Genomic DNA, 19,672 nt, shown 5'->3' on the forward strand with positions numbered 1-19,672 from the left:
GCTGCCTCAGCTGGTGAGACTGGGAGTATGTACCCTGCGTCCCGCAGCCTCGTCATCTCCTTGATGTAACTCTCTGCACCTTGTGTATCCTTCTCTAAGCGGGACTCCGTATGGCACAGGATGTTGAAGACTGCCTCTTTTGATTTCCTCAGCGAAGCTGTCCTTTTGGGCCTGACTGAGAACGCTTATTTCTGCGTCCCGGTAGTCGTCGGAGCTTATCTCCCGTTCACTCCCCCCCTGCGCCGCCTTTAGGGTCAGCGCAGTGGTCTTGATCAGCTCCTTGTAGGAGGATGGCAAAGGACTGGTCACCCCGAGGCAGCAGAATAATATCTTCTTTGTCTCGAGCAGTTCAGCCTGTTCCTCCGTCTCTACTGATAAGTTCAGTACTGGTTGTATGGGCCATAGGTCCTCTGCGAGGACGAGGAAGGAGGGGCCCTTACTCCACCGGTCTCCACTTGCGATCTCTCGAAGCGTTTTGCCCCTTGTGATATCGTCCGCTGGATTGTTCGTTGTGCTTATATAACGCCATTCTGTGGCTTCGGTTAGCGACTGTATTTCTGTCACTCTGTGCCCCACGAAAACTTTGTAGGTGCACGATCGAGACCGTAGCCAGTGGAGCACTGTGGTGGAGTCTGTCCAGAGAATTTGGGCTCCGACATTCACTGTGAGCTCTTCCCTAAGAGTCGCAACTAGCTGGGCTCCAGCGAGGGCTGCGCACAGCTCCAGCCTGGGTATCGTTAATTGTTTCTTGGGGGCAATCCTGGAACGCGCTGCCAGGAAGGATGTATGGAACGTCCCCTGGAAGTCTTCAGTGCGTAGGTACGCTACCGCTCCGTATGCCATCTCAGATGCGTCGCAGAACACGTGTATACTGTGTCCTATGGGTTCGCGACCATCTGTGTACCCTGCGTAACATCTAGGCAACGTGACATCGGAGAGGTGTCCAAGCTCATCTTCCCACCTTCGCCAGGCTTCGAGTAGGTCGCTGGGTAGGTTGGGGTCGTCCCAGAGCCGTTCTGGTTTGTTCCACAGCTCTCTTACTACCATCTTCGCCTTAGTAGTGTATGGGATAATGAAGCCCAGGGGATCATATTGTCGTGCCAATATTTTATAGATGTTTCGCATGGTCGGTATCATGGGTTCCCCTGGCTTCTGTTTGTATCTCAGCACGTCGGATGCGCATAACCATAGCAGTCCCAGAGTGCGTTCTTCCGGGTCAGCTCCGTCTTGTGTGAACCATAGTTCACTACTCTTGGACAATGAAGCTTCCGGGAAGTGTTCTATGACACTAGGGGTGTTACTGGCCCATTCACGTAACTCGAATCCACCTTGTAGGAGGAGTGCATACAGAATGTCCACGCTCTTCTTGGCTTCGCTCCTCGTACTAAAGCTTTGCAGCCAATTGTCCACGTAGAAACATTGATCAATCGAGGCACGAGCGCCGCTTCCTTCCTCAGTGTGCTTATGGACATGAGTCTGGAGTGCGTACGTGGTGCAGCATGGGGAACAGGTGGTGCCGAATGGGAGCACCTGCCACTCGTACACTGTGGGTGGCTCTTTGGTCTTCATATCTCTCCACAAGAACCTTGTTAAAGGTCTGTCCTCTTTGAGGAGGCGCACTTGATGAAACATCCCCTTTATGTCGCTGCATATCGCGACTGGGCGCTCTCTGAATCTTAGTAGCACTCCTAGTAGGGTGGCTCCTAAGACTGGTCCTGGGAGCAGTCTCTTGTTCATGTTCTGATTCTTATATGTGTGTGAGAAATCAAACACAATCCTGTTCTTACCATTGTGCGTCCGCATGAAGTGTGGGATATACCAGGACTCCTTGGATCGTGCTGCCTCAGCTGGTGAGACTGGGAGTATGTACCCTGCGTCCCGCAGCCTCGTCATCTCCTTGATGTAACTCTCTGCACCTTGTGTATCCTTCTCTAAGCGGGACTCCGTATGGCACAGGATGTTGAAGACTGCCTCTTTTGTGATCCTTGGGTGAGCGTACGATCTCCTCCATAAGAGTGGAGTCGCATATCTCAGGACTCCATCGATCTCTACTCGGGTGGTCTTCTCTTCCAGCAAGCTGATGGCTTCGTTATCCTCCTTCGACCTTGTGACGAGTTTCCGGCTCTTGTACGGGAGTACATCCACCTTCCACAGTCGTTCCACATTGTTGTAGAATTCTGCGTCGGGAGGGGGGGTTGCTGTGTAATAATGCTGGATTGTCTCAGCTTGTTTCAGGATTGTTGATTGCCCTTGTAGGCACCAATCAAACACAATCCTGTTCTTACCATTGTGCGTCCGCATGAAGTGTGGGATATACCAGGACTCCTTGGATCGTGCTGCCTCAGCTGGTGAGACTGGGAGTATGTACCCTGCGTCCCGCAGCCTCGTCATCTCCTTGATGTAACTCTCTGCACCTTGTGTATCCTTCTCTAAGCGGGACTCCGTATGGCACAGGATGTTGAAGACTGCCTCTTTTGATTTCCTCAGCGAAGCTGTCCTTTTGGGCCTGACTGAGAACGCTTATTTCTGCGTCCCGGTAGTCGTCGGAGCTTATCTCCCGTTCACTCCCCCCCTGCGCCGCCTTTAGGGTCAGCGCAGTGGTCTTGATCAGCTCCTTGTAGGAGGATGGCAAAGGACTGGTCACCCCGAGGCAGCCCTCGGCTATACAACACTGACAATCATATATCAAAAGTATGACTAAATATACTAATGTCTTTTCTTTTCTCATCAGATTGGACAGATCAACTGCACCGTCACCAAGATTCACCCCTGCACACCCGGATACACTCTCACAAATGGACCCATGACACAACAACTACTCGAAATTGCAGACGCCACCCACAAATCCCAACTCACAATCTGGGGAAAAAAAAATGGACCCCTATGGTTCCATACAAAGGGAACCAAATGGACCCGTTGGTTCCATTTGGTTCTCTTATGGGGGGTCCCTGGCATATGTTTTCAAATGGGGGACCGCAGGCTAATTGGTGACAATGTGGGGGTCCTTGACATGAAAAGGTTTGGGAACCACTGGTCTAGATATAGCAGTAGTATATAGTCATCATTGCCATCTAGTGGCTGTTATAAATCATAGCACATATCACTACATCACTACAGTACATCTAGTATTAGAAAATAGATAAAATAGCTGTGTACTGAAATTGAGATACATTGTACTTGATATGTGACAATACAGCTTGCATTGTGCTTGATAGCAATATGTTTCACTGCCTGCATTGTACTTTCTAGAGATCCTGCAGATGTTACAGAACAAGGACAATACAGAAATCCTGTTCCACAAGGACTCTGGCATCAATGACCAAAGAACCACACTGCAGAATCACATAAAGGATCACACTTGCTTGGTGTAGTTCTAATAAATACATTGATTATTGAATCTTGTAATAGTTTATTTTTGAGGGGGTTTAATGTTTGTTTTTAGTTTTGATTGATTAATAATTTTATTAGACAATAAGATGCAAAACAGTACAGGGTACAGTAACGCACATTTGGCCAATGGAACATCACCGAAGAAAGACCTTGCAGTCTTGTTTCCATCCGGGTCCCATGCATGCATTCACAACAACATCAACAATAACAACAATTTAAATATCTCAACAAGACATTAAATCTATGTACAGGTTGGAATGACAGTGACAGGTGCATTTTCAGTCCTTTTTTAAAGGAAACCAGTGATTCCAAGGCATTCCACACCTGAGTGGCAGTGTTGTGGAATTTGACCATATTTTACCCATATTTTACCCATATTTGTTCTAAACATTGGTGGCACCAGATCATTATTCACGCTCCCTCTAGTGTTGTGGCTGTGGGAGTTGATGACCTTTTTTAGGTAATCAGTTAAGTAAATGGGCACTGATGGCAGATCTGCATTTACAATTTTGAAAGTCAGTCCCATTTTCAATTGCTTGACTCTGTCTTCTACCCGGAGCCAAGCTATGTTATCAAAATGTGTTACAAACAGGTGGGTCATGGGCCCTAGGCCTAGAAGAAGTCGGATTAGTTTGTTTTGGGAGGTCTGGAACTTAGTTTTTTGTGCCATTGAGATGTTAGAGAACCAGGAGGTGCAAGCATAGTCAAACAAGGGCTGAATAAGAGCTCCAGCTAATGTCCTGAGAGCTCTCTTGTTAACAAAGTTGGAGATTCTGCCCAAGAATATTGTCCTTTGATTTACTCTTGTTGCCATGCCTTCACCTGTCAGCTTGTTGTCCAGGATACAGCCCAGATATGTAACCTCTTCTTTGCTAGAGATCAATATGTCGTCAACTCTGACCTTGAAATCATCTACATTGACAATGAAGGGAAAATGTACATCATATTGTCCCTCATTACATCATATTGTCTCTTTATTGTTAATGGCATTTAATGTTTGTGTTGGCACCGTTTGTTTTATATCACCATTACATTTACTGTAATTCTGCAAACCTATAGCTCTGGTCCATAACTCTAATGTACATTAGAGCAATGGACTGGAGTCAAGATCTAATCCAGACTAGATATTCTCCATTTCAACAATGCCTAGGAATCATCTAGCTGCATCCAACACCATGTTTATTCTCTCTCATTTTCTTGGTATATAACACAGTTTATCACCATTACAATGAATGAAAGGACTTTTTTTGTATCAAAACAGACTTCAGCTCAATCAGCTAAATCAACTCCATTCCTTTCTTGGTTATGATTATTATTATAAGGATACTGATCATGTATACTGACTTATCCTGATCATGAATTAATAATACCGTATGGACACATGTTTCTGCACACAGGCCTACACATTACACAATGGGCTATGAGACTAAGAGGATTTGACAATATACTAATTTGTTGTTAGGCCTTGACCAGTTTTGCACATAAACCAGACCACTGTCTTCTATATTACAGTGGAAACAAATTGAACTTACATTGCACCTTAATAAAATAATAATAAAAGTACAGGGGATGTGGTAGTATACTGGTAAAAGACAAGATATGAAGGCTTGTGTACTATTTATGAAGACTGTCTGCAATCATTTTAGGGGTGGGTGGAAAACAAATAGGCCTAACTGTTTTTCTTTGTAAGACGCTGAGATGTAAATCACAGTATGAGCAGTTGTTTCTTCACCAGAGCTGGTTCTACTTGGTTCTAATGTAGAGCAATCCTCTTTGACTCTGCTGCATTAATTAATATCCACTTATATTATCCAGATACTAATTGCATTTACATAATATCCATAGCATATCATTTGTGAACATCAGTCTCCAGTAGGAGTCCCAATGGAGAGTGCTTGGTAGGAACTACTCCTTTGAGGTTTTTAAGGTTTATTATAAACCAGCAGTTTTTATGCACCATATATGGAAAAACTCTCAAATTGAACTTTCATTGCACAATTAAAGACCAAATTCCCACAGCATTTGATTGAGTTATTCTCTTTCTTTCTCTTCTGCGCTGTAATGTATTTTTATTTATTTTGTTTCAGTTATTTGTTTCCTGATTTACCAATAACTAAATAATCATGCTTTCTATATTATATTATGCTTTGACTCTGACAGTGTCTGTTATTTGGGATTCATGCCGACTCCTGCTTTGACTTTACTCACGTCCACATAGACTAATATGATGTACTTTTGTCCATACATCAATGTATTATAATTTGGATATAATTTAGATTCATTAAATACGAAGCTTACAAAGCAATCTCAGAGTTAGCCGTTTATTTCTAGAATGTTGCATAGAGCATGACCTGGGGGAGGAGATACAGAGGGGTGGAGCATGCAGCAGTTTGTTAGGTTGTGATTGGTGGAGACATGATGCTATTGTTCTGCTCTTTGGCCAATCAACACCAAGCAGTTAGTGGTTCCACCTCAGGCTCTCTAGTATAAGCAGAGTTTGTAGTTGTCAGTTCTCCACAACTCATCCAGGATATCAATCATTTCTGATCACATCTGACTGTGGACTCCAGACTTCAGCTGAAGATGAACTCCACGATGAACAGTTCTGCTCAACAGGGAGGACCCAATGATCATCAAGACCTCGACGCCGAAGCCACCGGATTCATTCACAATACAACCCATATCAAAATCAGCAAAAATAACTATAAATACTTCAATTTCATACTACAGACGGCACCAGATCAGTACATCAATTGCGTTTCATTTTCCACATCACAGCATCAAACTATAACCAAACTGGACCAGGACCAAACCCCTTCAAAGCTCACCAATATCCAAAGGAGTACCAACAAATGTAAGTTGAATTGCCTACATTCACTCTTAACATTTGCTATTTTATATGCCTATAGACATCCAGGAAAATAACTACCAAATATTACCATAATAAATAAATGTGTGCATTTTGTCTTACAGATACCAACGAATTCAACATCAAATTAAACAGCAGCAGCAATATCCAATTCACCTCAGCCCCCCTCTTCCCAAGAAAATCCCCAACAGACCTCCAGGAAATACAACTTAAAGACATCAAAAATCTCTCAAACCGGCAGAAAGTAAGTACTGAGTTTATTTTTCATTCTAACTACCGCAATATAGAATACATTCACATAATGAAGTTTAATTCTGAAGGTGGATTCTAACAATAGTTTTTATAGAGTAGGCCTATAAAGTGTTTTTTTCTGTTTGTGTGAAGAATAAGCACCACATGGTTTGACCAAACATTTGTGTTTGATTGCCAATCAAACCAATGTTTGGTCAAACAATGTGTCTCCCATTGGAAAAGCATTGTGGTGGCCTACAAAAACGACCAAACATTTGCTTGATTGGTGTTTGAATGAGGCCTAAGAAGCCATAAAACTTAAAGTGAATAGGCATATTCATTGTTATTTGCACTGTCTCGGCCAAGTTTTTGTTTGGTGTTTGATACGTGTGAGGCCTCAGGCTGTTGCTGAATTTGGAGTGATCTGAGTACAATGAACTAGATTAAAACTTTAAATCCAACCCAATATGAATCTAATCTTGCAAATCATGGCAATTGTCAGGTGCAGTGGCGCTCCACCCAACCATCCCCCCCACTTCTCTCAAGGCTAAAAAAACACTTTTAAAAGTATCTAGACGCACCTGCACGAAATGAGACTAATTCATTAGAGCGACAGGTGTGTGTGTGTGTGCTGAATTTTGATCGTCTGTACCTTTGTTAAATTGACGCAGAATGATCAACATTTGCCCTCTCTATGCTGAATTGAAGTGGACTCGATCCCAGACTTTTTTTGTTTCCCTCCCTGGAAATAAAACATTCTGGGTTTCCAAGGCTATACAACACTGACAATCATATATCAAAAGTATGACTAAATATACTAATGTCTTTTCTTTTCTCATCAGATTGGACAGATCAACTGCACCGTCACCAAGATTCACCCCTGCACACCCGGATACACTCTCACAAATGGACCCATGACACAACAACTACTCGAAATTGCAGACGCCACCCACAAATCCCAACTCACAATCTGGAACACTCAAACGGACACATTGCACACAGACACATCCTACACCATCACCAACCTCACTCACCGCACACTCCCCACTTCATCACTAACCACCACCAAATCCTCCACAATCACACGCCTTCCTACACCACTTGTCATTCCCCCCTCAATTCACGCACTTACCATAGACACCCCACCATCGAGCACTGTCACGGGAGAAATTGTAGGAGCACAGATCACAGATCACATAGAATGTGCACTTTGTCATCACTTCCACGACACATTTGACCACAACAAAACCACAAACACCTGCACTAATTGTCACATGACCCAAAAAACTCACAGATTCAACACACTCAGTTCAGGAACACTAGTCATACAACCTCCACAAGACACAGAAAACACCAGACTTACACTCACAATGGGCCCTATACGCACTTATTTAAACACCTACAATCTCACTCACCTCACAACAGCAGCCACTATCACAGAGCACTTTTTGGACCAGGAGCACATCACTATTGTATACACCCCATCACTGAATATTACAGCCATCTCCCAAGCACCGCCAGAGCACGACAGCAACAGCCCACCCTTTGATAGATTCCCCCTGATAGATTCAGACTAATTAAGCAATGATTTTTTATTTATTTTTTGCAACTTATTGTTTATGTTATTGAAATTGTTTTTTGTTTGTTTTATGTTGGAAGGGTGAATTTGAAAATAAATTCAATCTTTTTGTTAATATGTTGTCTTTGTTTTGAAGAAAGTTATGTTCACTTTTTTGCATTTTGCAGTCAACCTAATGAACAAATTATGTTCACCTACTAACAATTCCAAAGTAATACACAATTATTGCAGAAAACAACTTATCCTTAAACCGGTGTTTCTCAACTTGTTCAGGTCTTAATTCCCCAGAATAATCATTCTTAAACACCCTAACAAGCACTTGTAAAACCCCAAAAATGTAAAAACCCAAACCACACCTTTGAGACAACCATTTTCCTGGTAAGATCAATGCAATTCATTGCATTGCTGTGGTTTATCTTAAACATATTGCATCCCAACCCTTTGGTGTGGTTTGGGCTTAAAAGTTGATACAAAGTTTAATTTGACTGGTCTCCTCTTACTTCAAATATAACATAGCATTTAAACACAATTGATCATGAATCTCAGTACTTCTCTGCCCTTGATTTTCTATACTGCTTATATTTACTGTACATTGTTAGTTAGGATTTAATTGAATTTGGATAAATTCTTTCCATCTAGATGACCAAGTGGGGTCTGGGGACCCCCAGGGGTCCTTGGAGTTCCAGGGGGGCCCCAGGTAAATGATAGTTGGTAACCAAATGGACCCCTATGGTTCCATACAAAGGGAACCAAATGGACCCGTTGGTTCCATTTGGTTCTCTTATGGGGGGTCCCTGGCATATGTTTTCAAATGGGGGACCGCAGGCTAATTGGTGACAATGTGGGGGTCCTTGACATGAAAAGGTTTGGGAACCACTGGTCTAGATATAGCAGTAGTATATAGTCATCATTGCCATCTAGTGGCTGTTATAAATCATAGCACATATCACTACATCACTACAGTACATCTAGTATTAGAAAATAGATAAAATAGCTGTGTACTGAAATTGAGATACATTGTACTTGATATGTGACAATACAGCTTGCATTGTGCTTGATAGCAATATGTTTCACTGCCTGCATTGTACTTTCTAGAGATCCTGCAGATGTTACAGAACAAGGACAATACAGAAATCCTGTTCCACAAGGACTCTGGCATCAATGACCAAAGAACCACACTGCAGAATCACATAAAGGATCACACTTGCTTGGTGTAGTTCTAATAAATACATTGATTATTGAATCTTGTAATAGTTTATTTTTGAGGGGGTTTAATGTTTGTTTTTAGTTTTGATTGATTGATAATTTTATTAGACAATAAGATGCAAAACAGTACAGGGTACAGTAACGCACATTTGGCCAATGGAACATCACCGAAGAAAGACCTTGCAGTCTTGTTTCCATCCGGGTCCCATGCATGCATTCACAACAACATCAACAATAACAACAATTTAAATATCTCAACAAGACATTAAATCTATGTACAGGTTGGAATGACAGTGACAGGTGCATTTTCAGTCCTTTTTTAAAGGAAACCAGTGATTCCAAGGCATTCCACACCTGAGTGGCAGTGTTGTGGAATTTGACCATATTTTACCCATATTTTACCCATATTTGTTCTAAACATTGGTGGCACCAGATCATTATTCACGCTCCCTCTAGTGTTGTGGCTGTGGGAGTTGATGACCTTTTTTAGGTAATCAGTTAAGTAAATGGGCACTGATGGCAGATCTGCATTTACAATTTTGAAAGTCAGTCCCATTTTCAATTGCTTGACTCTGTCTTCTACCCGGAGCCAAGCTATGTTATCAAAATGTGTTACAAACAGGTGGGTCATGGGCCCTAGGCCTAGAAGAAGTCGGATTAGTTTGTTTTGGGAGGTCTGGAACTTAGTTTTTTGTGCCATTGAGATGTTAGAGAACCAGGAGGTGCAAGCATAGTCAAACAAGGGCTGAATAAGAGCTCCAGCTAATGTCCTGAGAGCTCTCTTGTTAACAAAGTTGGAGATTCTGCCCAAGAATATTGTCCTTTGATTTACTCTTGTTGCCATGCCTTCACCTGTCAGCTTGTTGTCCAGGATACAGCCCAGATATGTAACCTCTTCTTTGCTAGAGATCAATATGTCGTCAACTCTGACCTTGAAATCATCTACATTGACAATGAAGGGAAAATGTACATCATATTGTCCCTCATTACATCATATTGTCTCTTTATTGTTAATGGCATTTAATGTTTGTGTTGGCACCGTTTGTTTTATATCACCATTACATTTACTGTAATTCTGCAAACCTATAGCTCTGGTCCATAACTCTAATGTACATTAGAGCAATGGACTGGAGTCAAGATCTAATCCAGACTAGATATTCTCCATTTCAACAATGCCTAGGAATCATCTAGCTGCATCCAACACCATGTTTATTCTCTCTCATTTTCTTGGTATATAACACAGTTTATCACCATTACAATGAATGAAAGGACTTTTTTTGTATCAAAACAGACTTCAGCTCAATCAGCTAAATCAACTCCATTCCTTTCTTGGTTATGATTATTATTATAAGGATACTGATCATGTATACTGACTTATCCTGATCATGAATTAATAATACCGTATGGACACATGTTTCTGCACACAGGCCTACACATTACACAATGGGCTATGAGACTAAGAGGATTTGACAATATACTAATTTGTTGTTAGGCCTTGACCAGTTTTGCACATAAACCAGACCACTGTCTTCTATATTACAGTGGAAACAAATTGAACTTACATTGCACCTTAATAAAATAATAATAAAAGTACAGGGGATGTGGTAGTATACTGGTAAAAGACAAGATATGAAGGCTTGTGTACTATTTATGAAGACTGTCTGCAATCATTTTAGGGGTGGGTGGAAAACAAATAGGCCTAACTGTTTTTCTTTGTAAGACGCTGAGATGTAAATCACAGTATGAGCAGTTGTTTCTTCACCAGAGCTGGTTCTACTTGGTTCTAATGTAGAGCAATCCTCTTTGACTCTGCTGCATTAATTAATATCCACTTATATTATCCAGATACTAATTGCATTTACATAATATCCATAGCATATCATTTGTGAACATCAGTCTCCAGTAGGAGTCCCAATGGAGAGTGCTTGGTAGGAACTACTCCTTTGAGGTTTTTAAGGTTTATTATAAACCAGCAGTTTTTATGCACCATATATGGAAAAACTCTCAAATTGAACTTTCATTGCACAATTAAAGACCAAATTCCCACAGCATTTGATTGAGTTATTCTCTTTCTTTCTCTTCTGCGCTGTAATGTATTTTTATTTATTTTGTTTCAGTTATTTGTTTCCTGATTTACCAATAACTAAATAATCATGCTTTCTATATTATATTATGCTTTGACTCTGACAGTGTCTGTTATTTGGGATTCATGCCGACTCCTGCTTTGACTTTACTCACGTCCACATAGACTAATATGATGTACTTTTGTCCATACATCAATGTATTATAATTTGGATATAATTTAGATTCATTAAATACGAAGCTTACAAAGCAATCTCAGAGTTAGCCGTTTATTTCTAGAATGTTGCATAGAGCATGACCTGGGGGAGGAGATACAGAGGGGTGGAGCATGCAGCAGTTTGTTAGGTTGTGATTGGTGGAGACATGATGCTATTGTTCTGCTCTTTGGCCAATCAACACCAAGCAGTTAGTGGTTCCACCTCAGGCTCTCTAGTATAAGCAGAGTTTGTAGTTGTCAGTTCTCCACAACTCATCCAGGATATCAATCATTTCTGATCACATCTGACTGTGGACTCCAGACTTCAGCTGAAGATGAACTCCACGATGAACAGTTCTGCTCAACAGGGAGGACCCAATGATCATCAAGACCTCTGTAAGTTACATACATAATGGCAACATCAGCTAAACAAACCAAATACGACATCGACGCCGAAGCCACCGGATTCATTCACAATACAACCCATATCAAAATCAGCAAAAATAACTATAAATACTTCAATTTCATACTACAGACGGCACCAGATCAGTACATCAATTGCGTTTCATTTTCCACATCACAGCATCAAACTATAACCAAACTGGACCAGGACCAAACCCCTTCAAAGCTCACCAATATCCAAAGGAGTACCAACAAATGTAAGTTGAATTGCCTACATTCACTCTTAACATTTGCTATTTTATATGCCTATAGACATCCAGGAAAATAACTACCAAATATTACCATAATAAATAAATGTGTGCATTTTGTCTTACAGATACCAACGAATTCAACATCAAATTAAACAGCAGCAGCAATATCCAATTCACCTCAGCCCCCCTCTTCCCAAGAAAATCCCCAACAGACCTCCAGGAAATACAACTTAAAGACATCAAAAATCTCTCAAACCGGCAGAAAGTAAGTACTGAGTTTATTTTTCATTCTAACTACCGCAATATAGAATACATTCACATAATGAAGTTTAATTCTGAAGGTGGATTCTAACAATAGTTTTTATAGAGTAGGCCTATAAAGTGTTTTTTTTCTGTTTGTGTGAAGAATAAGCACCACATGGTTTGACCAAACATTTGTGTTTGATTGCCAATCAAACCAATGTTTGGTCAAACAATGTGTCTCCCATTGGAAAAGCATTGTGGTGGCCTACAAAAACGACCAAACATTTGCTTGATTGGTGTTTGAATGAGGCCTAAGAAGCCATAAAACTTAAAGTGAATAGGCATATTCATTGTTATTTGCACTGTCTCGGCCAAGTTTTTGTTTGGTGTTTGATACGTGTGAGGCCTCAGGCTGTTGCTGAATTTGGAGTGATCTGAGTACAATGAACTAGATTAAAACTTTAAATCCAACCCAATATGAATCTAATCTTGCAAATCATGGCAATTGTCAGGTGCAGTGGCGCTCCACCCAACCATCCCCCCCACTTCTCTCAAGGCTAAAAAAAACACTTTTAAAAGTATCTAGACGCACCTGCACGAAATGAGACTAATTAATTAGAGCGACAGGTGTGTGTGTGTGTGTGCTGAATTTTGTGTCTGTACCTTTTTGTTAAATTGACGCAGAATGATCAACATTTGCCCTCTCTATGCTGAATTGAAGTGGACTCGATCCCAGACTTTTTTTTTTTCCCTCCCTGGAAATAAAAATTTCTGGGTTTCCAAGGCTATACAACACTGACAATCATATATCAAAAGTATGACTAAATATACTAATGTCTTTTCTTTTCTCATCAGATTGGACAGATCAACTGCACCGTCACCAAGATTCACCCCTGCACACACCCCTGCATACACTCTCACAAATGGACCCATGACACAACAACTACTCGAAATTGCAGACGCCACCCACAAATCCCAACTCACAATCTGGAACACTCAAACGGACACATTGCACACAGACACATCCTACACCATCACCAACCTCACTCACCGCACACTCCCCACTTCATCACTAACCACCACCAAATCCTCCACAATCACACGCCTTCCTACACCACTTGTCATTCCCCCCTCAATTCACGCACTTACCATAGACACCCCACCATCGAGCACTGTCACGGGAGAAATTGTAGGAGCACAGATCACAGATCACATAGAATGTGCACTTTGTCATCACTTCCACGACACATTTGACCACAACAAAACCACAAACACCTGCACTAATTGTCACATGACCCAAAAAACTCACAGATTCAACACACTCAGTTCAGGAACACTAGTCATACAACCTCCACAAGACACAGAAAACACCAGACTTACTCACAATGGGCCCTATACGCACTTATTTAAACACCTACAATCTCACTCACCTCACAACAGCAGCCACTATCACAGAGCACTTTTTGGACCAGGAGCACATCACTATTGTATACACCCCATCACTGAATATTACAGCCATCTCCCAAGCACCGCCAGAGCACGACAGCAACAGCCCACCCTTTGATAGATTCCCCCTGATAGATTCAGACTAATTAAGCAATGATTTTTTATTTATTTTTTGCAACTTATTGTTTATGTTATTGAAATTGTTTTTTGTTTGTTTTATGTTGGAAGGGTGAATTTGAAAATAAATTCAATCTTTTTGTTAATATGTTGTCTTTGTTTTGAAGAAAGTTATGTTCACTTTTTTGCATTTTGCAGTCAACCTAATGAACAAATTATGTTCACCTACTAACAATTCCAAAGTAATACACAATTATTGCAGAAAACAACTTATCCTTAAACCGGTGTTTCTCAACTTGTTCAGGTCTTAATTCCCCAGAATAATCATTCTTAAACACCCTAACAAGCACTTGTAAAACCCCAAAAATGTAAAAACCCAAACCACACCTTTGAGACAACCATTTTCCTGGTAAGATCAATGCAATTCATTGCATTGCTGTGGTTTATCTTAAACATATTGCATCCCAACCCTTTGGTGTGGTTTGGGCTTAAAAGTTGATACAAAGTTTAATTTGACTGGTCTCCTCTTACTTCAAATATAACATAGCATTTAAACACAATTGATCATGAATCTCAGTACTTCTCTGCCCTTGATTTTCTATACTGCTTATATTTACTGTACATTGTTAGTTAGGATTTAATTGAATTTGGATAAATTCTTTCCATCTAGATGACCAAGTGGGGTCTGGGGACCCCCAGGGGTCCTTGGAGTTCCAGGGGGGCCCCAGGTAAATGATAGTTGGTAACCAAATGGACCCCTATGGTTCCATACAAAGGGAACCAAATGGACCCGTTGGTTCCATTTGGTTCTCTTATGGGGGGTCCCTGGCATATGTTTTCAAATGGGGGACCGCAGGCTAATTGGTGACAATGTGGGGGTCCTTGACATGAAAAGGTTTGGGAACCACTGGTCTAGATATAGCAGTAGTATATAGTCATCATTGCCATCTAGTGGCTGTTATAAATCATAGCACATATCACTACATCACTACAGTACATCTAGTATTAGAAAATAGATAAAATAGCTGTGTACTGAAATTGAGATACATTGTACTTGATATGTGACAATACAGCTTGCATTGTGCTTGATAGCAATATGTTTCACTGCCTGCATTGTACTTTCTAGAGATCCTGCAGATGTTACAGAACAAGGACAATACAGAAATCCTGTTCCACAAGGACTCTGGCATCAATGACCAAAGAACCACACTGCAGAATCACATAAAGGATCACACTTGCTTGGTGTAGTTCTAATAAATACATTGATTATTGAATCTTGTAATAGTTTATTTTTGAGGGGGTTTAATGTTTGTTTTTAGTTTTGATTGATTGATAATTTTATTAGACAATAAGATGCAAAACAGTACAGGGTACAGTAACGCACATTTGGCCAATGGAACATCACCGAAGAAAGACCTTGCAGTCTTGTTTCCATCCGGGTCCCATGCATGCATTCACAACAACATCAACAATAACAACAATTTAAATATCTCAACAAGACATTAAATCTATGTACAGGTTGGAATGACAGTGACAGGTGCATTTTCAGTCCTTTTTTAAAGGAAACCAGTGATTCCAAGGCATTCCACACCTGAGTGGCAGTGTTGTGGAATTTGACCATATTTTACCCATATTTTACCCATATTTGTTCTAAACATTGGTGGCACCAGATCATTATTCACGCTCCCTCTAGTGTTGTGGCTGTGGGAGTTGATGACCTTTTTTAGGTAATCAGTTAAGTAAATGGGCACTGATGGCAGATCTGCATTTACAATTTTGAAAGTCAGTCCCATTTTCAATTGCTTGACTCTGTCTTCTACCCGGAGCCAAGCTATGTTATCAAAATGTGTTACAAACAGGTGGGTCATGGGCCCTAGGCCTAGAAGAAGTCGGATTAGTTTGTTTTGGGAGGTCTGGAACTTAGTTTTTTGTGCCATTGAGATGTTAGAGAACCAGGAGGTGCAAGCATAGTCAAACAAGGGCTGAATAAGAGCTCCAGCTAATGTCCCGAGAGCTCTCTTGTTAACAAAGTTGGAGATTCTGCCCAAGAATATTGTCCTTTGATTTACTCTTGTTGCCATGCCTTCACCTGTCAGCTTGTTGTCCAGGATACAGCCCAGATATGTAACCTCTTCTTTGCTAGAGATCAATATGTCGTCAACTCTGACCTTGAAATCATCTACATTGACAATGAAGGGAAAATGTACATCATATTGTCCCTCATTACATCATATTGTCTCTTTATTGTTAATGGCATTTAATGTTTGTGTTGGCACCGTTTGTTTTATATCACCATTACATTTACTGTAATTCTGCAAACCTATAGCTCTGGTCCATAACTCTAATGTACATTAGAGCAATGGACTGGAGTCAAGATCTAATCCAGACTAGATATTCTCCATTTCAACAATGCCTAGGAATCATCTAGCTGCATCCAACACCATGTTTATTCTCTCTCATTTTCTTGGTATATAACACAGTTTATCACCATTACAATGAATGAAAGGACTTTTTTTGTATCAAAACAGACTTCAGCTCAATCAGCTAAATCAACTCCATTCCTTTCTTCATTCTCCTCTGATCCCATTAGCACCATGCATGTCCTTATAGTTCCCTTCCAAACTCTTCACAGCTTCCACATATATACTGTTCTTTTCTGATCCTATTCACCTTAACTTCCTTCAATCTTTTCAAACACTCTGGATATCCAGTATAATTTACATTACAATTTGTGCATTTATCTGTTACTTGCTCATCTTCACATTTGCCATTACAGTCTCCCCTTCCACACGCTAACACATGTGTGGATGTCATGCCACTTGACGGAAAATAATGTTTAGCATCATCTAGTGGTTGATTTGAAGACTGCTGTCAGCTAATGTGTTCTAGTTTCCCTGTGTTCTTATTGGTAGTTGTGATCACATGTCACAAGGCCTTTCCTTCCTGGTCAGCCATTGTTTTGAGAAAAACACAGTATGTTCTACAGATGTTACAGAATATTGAATCCCTTGCCATCCACCTTTTTTGAGCCTTGGAGAAGCTTTGTCTGTGAGTTTATCTTACATGTTTCATCTTTGAGAATAAGTAATGATGCATATTATTATTATGGTCAATTGTCTACCATGCCATTTGCTATTACTTGCTTTGTCATTTGTAATGCAGTGTTCTTGTCTAGCTGATTTAGGCATTACATTTATGTTTATTAAGAGCTTTTTTGTGCATTTATTTTCAGTTTCACAAATTGCTGGAAAAGCATTGTAAACAAGTTGATGAAAAAGTGTGAAGTAAACAACCTCCAATTCTACGTCCGCATCTCATCAAGTCTTTCAGTGCCTAGTACCTTTCTGTTTAGCTATCTGTCACTTTGTGGAGTCACACACGCAGGGGACAGAACAGTGGACATACACATATATAGCATATATATATATCACATAGCCTATAGCCTACATCCTATCCAGCAACTTATCTTCAAATATGATATAAATGGATTCGCTTTGTTCCTTCAATCCATAGTGACATTATCCTGCCTTCAAACACAATGCACATCACCATCGCATCCATGTCAACTGTCAGCCACTAATTATCCTCTTCTTGGCTAGTTGGCTTCTGTCACTTTGACAAGTAACCTCCGCCCTCAGATTTTCCCAATTTGCGTGAAACGTCCTACACACAATCTGTGGACCATTAACTGAAATCCCAGTTGAAGAGAAGTTTGTACGTGAAAACATTTACAGCAAAACACACTGTAGTAATTGATAGACATCCTCAAAACCAGGGCACACATCATTGTTACCAAAAACACTGCATGATGTTACTGTAGATAATGCATAAACTGACTGTGTCTGCATAGCTCATTCGGTAGAGCTCTTGCCTTTGGAGCAAAGTGTCATGGGTTCAAATCCAGGTGCTGTCAACTCAATGTATGCATTGTGTGCTGCAAGTTTTGTGATGACTCAACTATAGAAATATAGAGCACCAAAGTCTGACGTCACTTTCAGTAGAGGGCGTTTATTTTTCAAACACAGTTCTTATATGAAGCGACCTAAAATCGCCCTATGGAGATTACAATGCTTATTAAAAAATACATGAACCTGGGGACTGACGCCCTCTAGTGACAGTGACGTCAGGACTTCGGTGCTCTATTAAAGTAGATTACATTTGATTCACTTTTGTCTGAGATATTTGGCAATGTCTGGGACAAATTTGACCCATCAGGCACTAGGACATGGCATCACAATAATAGAGATACTAGTAACTGTAATAGTGTAATGAGTCTAATTTTGTAATAGTGTAATAAGTGCAATAGTGTAATAGTGAAATAAGTGCAATTGTGTAATAGTGTAATAGTGTAATAAGTGCAATAGTGTAATAGTATAATAAGTCTAATTTTGTAATAGTGAAATAAGTGCAATTGTGTAATAGTGTAATAGTGTAATAAGTGCAATAGTGTAATAGTATAATAAGTCTAATTTTGTAATAGTGTAATAAGTGCAATAGTGTAATAGTATAATAAGTCTATTTTTGTAATAGTGTAATAAGTGAAATACGTGTAATACGTATAATAAGTCTAATTTTGTAATAAGTGTAATAGTGTAATAGTGTAATAGTGTAATACTAGTGTAATAGTAGTGTAATAGTGTAATAAGTCTAATTTTGTAATAGTGTAATAAGTGTATTTAGTGTAATAGTAGTGTAATAAGTGTAATAGTAGTGTAATAGTGTAATAGTAGTGTAATAGTGTAATAAGTGCAATAGTGAAATAGTGTAATAAGTGCAATAGTGTAATAGTGTAATAAGTGCAATAGTGTAATACCGTACTGTACCATACTGTGCTTTACTGTACTGTGCTGTGCTGTACTGTACCGTACTGTACTGTACTGTACCGGGACATGTTATGAGCATGTAGATCTGCTAATTTCTAATGTAGATCTGCTAATTTCTAAAAGTTTGAGTACTTATGCTGAACACTGAATGATTTTCCTGTTAACAATGGAGTAACTGATTGTCTCCGTGTAGCCTATAGTCAGTAGAGCTCTTGCCCTTGGACCGCAAGGTTGTTGTTTCAAATCCCGGTACCGACAACTCAGCTTGTCAGTCTTATTTGTACATATTGTTGAACGCCCTGTGGGCTATATCAGTGAGATCAATAACTTTAAAGACTGGTGTGATAATAGCCACCTTATGTTAAACACCACAAAAACTAAAGAGATGATCTTCAATCCAAATCCATGGTTATGAACGATTGTCTGCCTAACACACACACACGCATTCAGCCACGCACGCACGCACGCACGCACGCACGCACGCACGCAGGCAGGCAGGCAGGCAGGCAGGCAGGCAGGGGCAGGCAGGCAGGCAGGCAGGCAGGCAGGCAAGCAGGCAGGCAGGCAGGCAGGCAGGCAGGCAGGCAGGCAGGCAGGCAGGCAGGCACACACACACACACACACACACACACACACACACACACACACAAGACATGCCTAAAATGAGAACACACCTTCTTGTTACCAAATCACTGAATGGTTTTACTGTTTACAATATAGTCACTGATTGTCTCTGTGTAGGTCAGTCAGTAGAGCTCCCGCCTTCGGTCCACAAGGTTGCGAGTTCAAATCCCGGTACCGACAACTCAGCTCGTCAGTCTCATTTGTGCATGTTGT

General features: G+C 40.6%; 2 long non-coding RNA genes across 3 annotated transcripts; both read left to right on the plus strand.

Annotated features, from left to right (window-relative positions):
- Nucleotides 1-5,990: 5,990 nt before the first annotated feature.
- Nucleotides 5,991-8,072, plus strand: LOC306938277. Its single transcript, XR_013791700.1, has 3 exons — nucleotides 5,991-6,244; nucleotides 6,364-6,503; nucleotides 7,333-8,072. It is a non-coding gene; the product is annotated as an uncharacterized lncRNA (long non-coding RNA).
- Nucleotides 8,073-11,845: 3,773 nt separating this feature from the next.
- Nucleotides 11,846-14,031, plus strand: LOC306940292. Of its 2 annotated transcripts, XR_013791998.1 has the most exons (4): nucleotides 11,846-11,949; nucleotides 12,137-12,212; nucleotides 12,332-12,471; nucleotides 13,305-14,031. It is a non-coding gene; the product is annotated as an uncharacterized lncRNA (long non-coding RNA). The 2 variants fall into 2 exon arrangements; XR_013791999.1 differs by lacking the exon at nucleotides 11,846-11,949 and having other exon boundaries at nucleotides 12,051-12,212.
- The last annotated feature ends 5,641 nt before the right edge of the window (nucleotides 14,032-19,672 follow it).

The sequence above is a fragment of the Electrona antarctica genome (genome assembly GCF_951216825.1).
Source record: "Electrona antarctica genome assembly, chromosome: 2".
NCBI classification, from domain to species: Eukaryota; Metazoa; Chordata; class Actinopteri; order Myctophiformes; family Myctophidae; genus Electrona; species Electrona antarctica.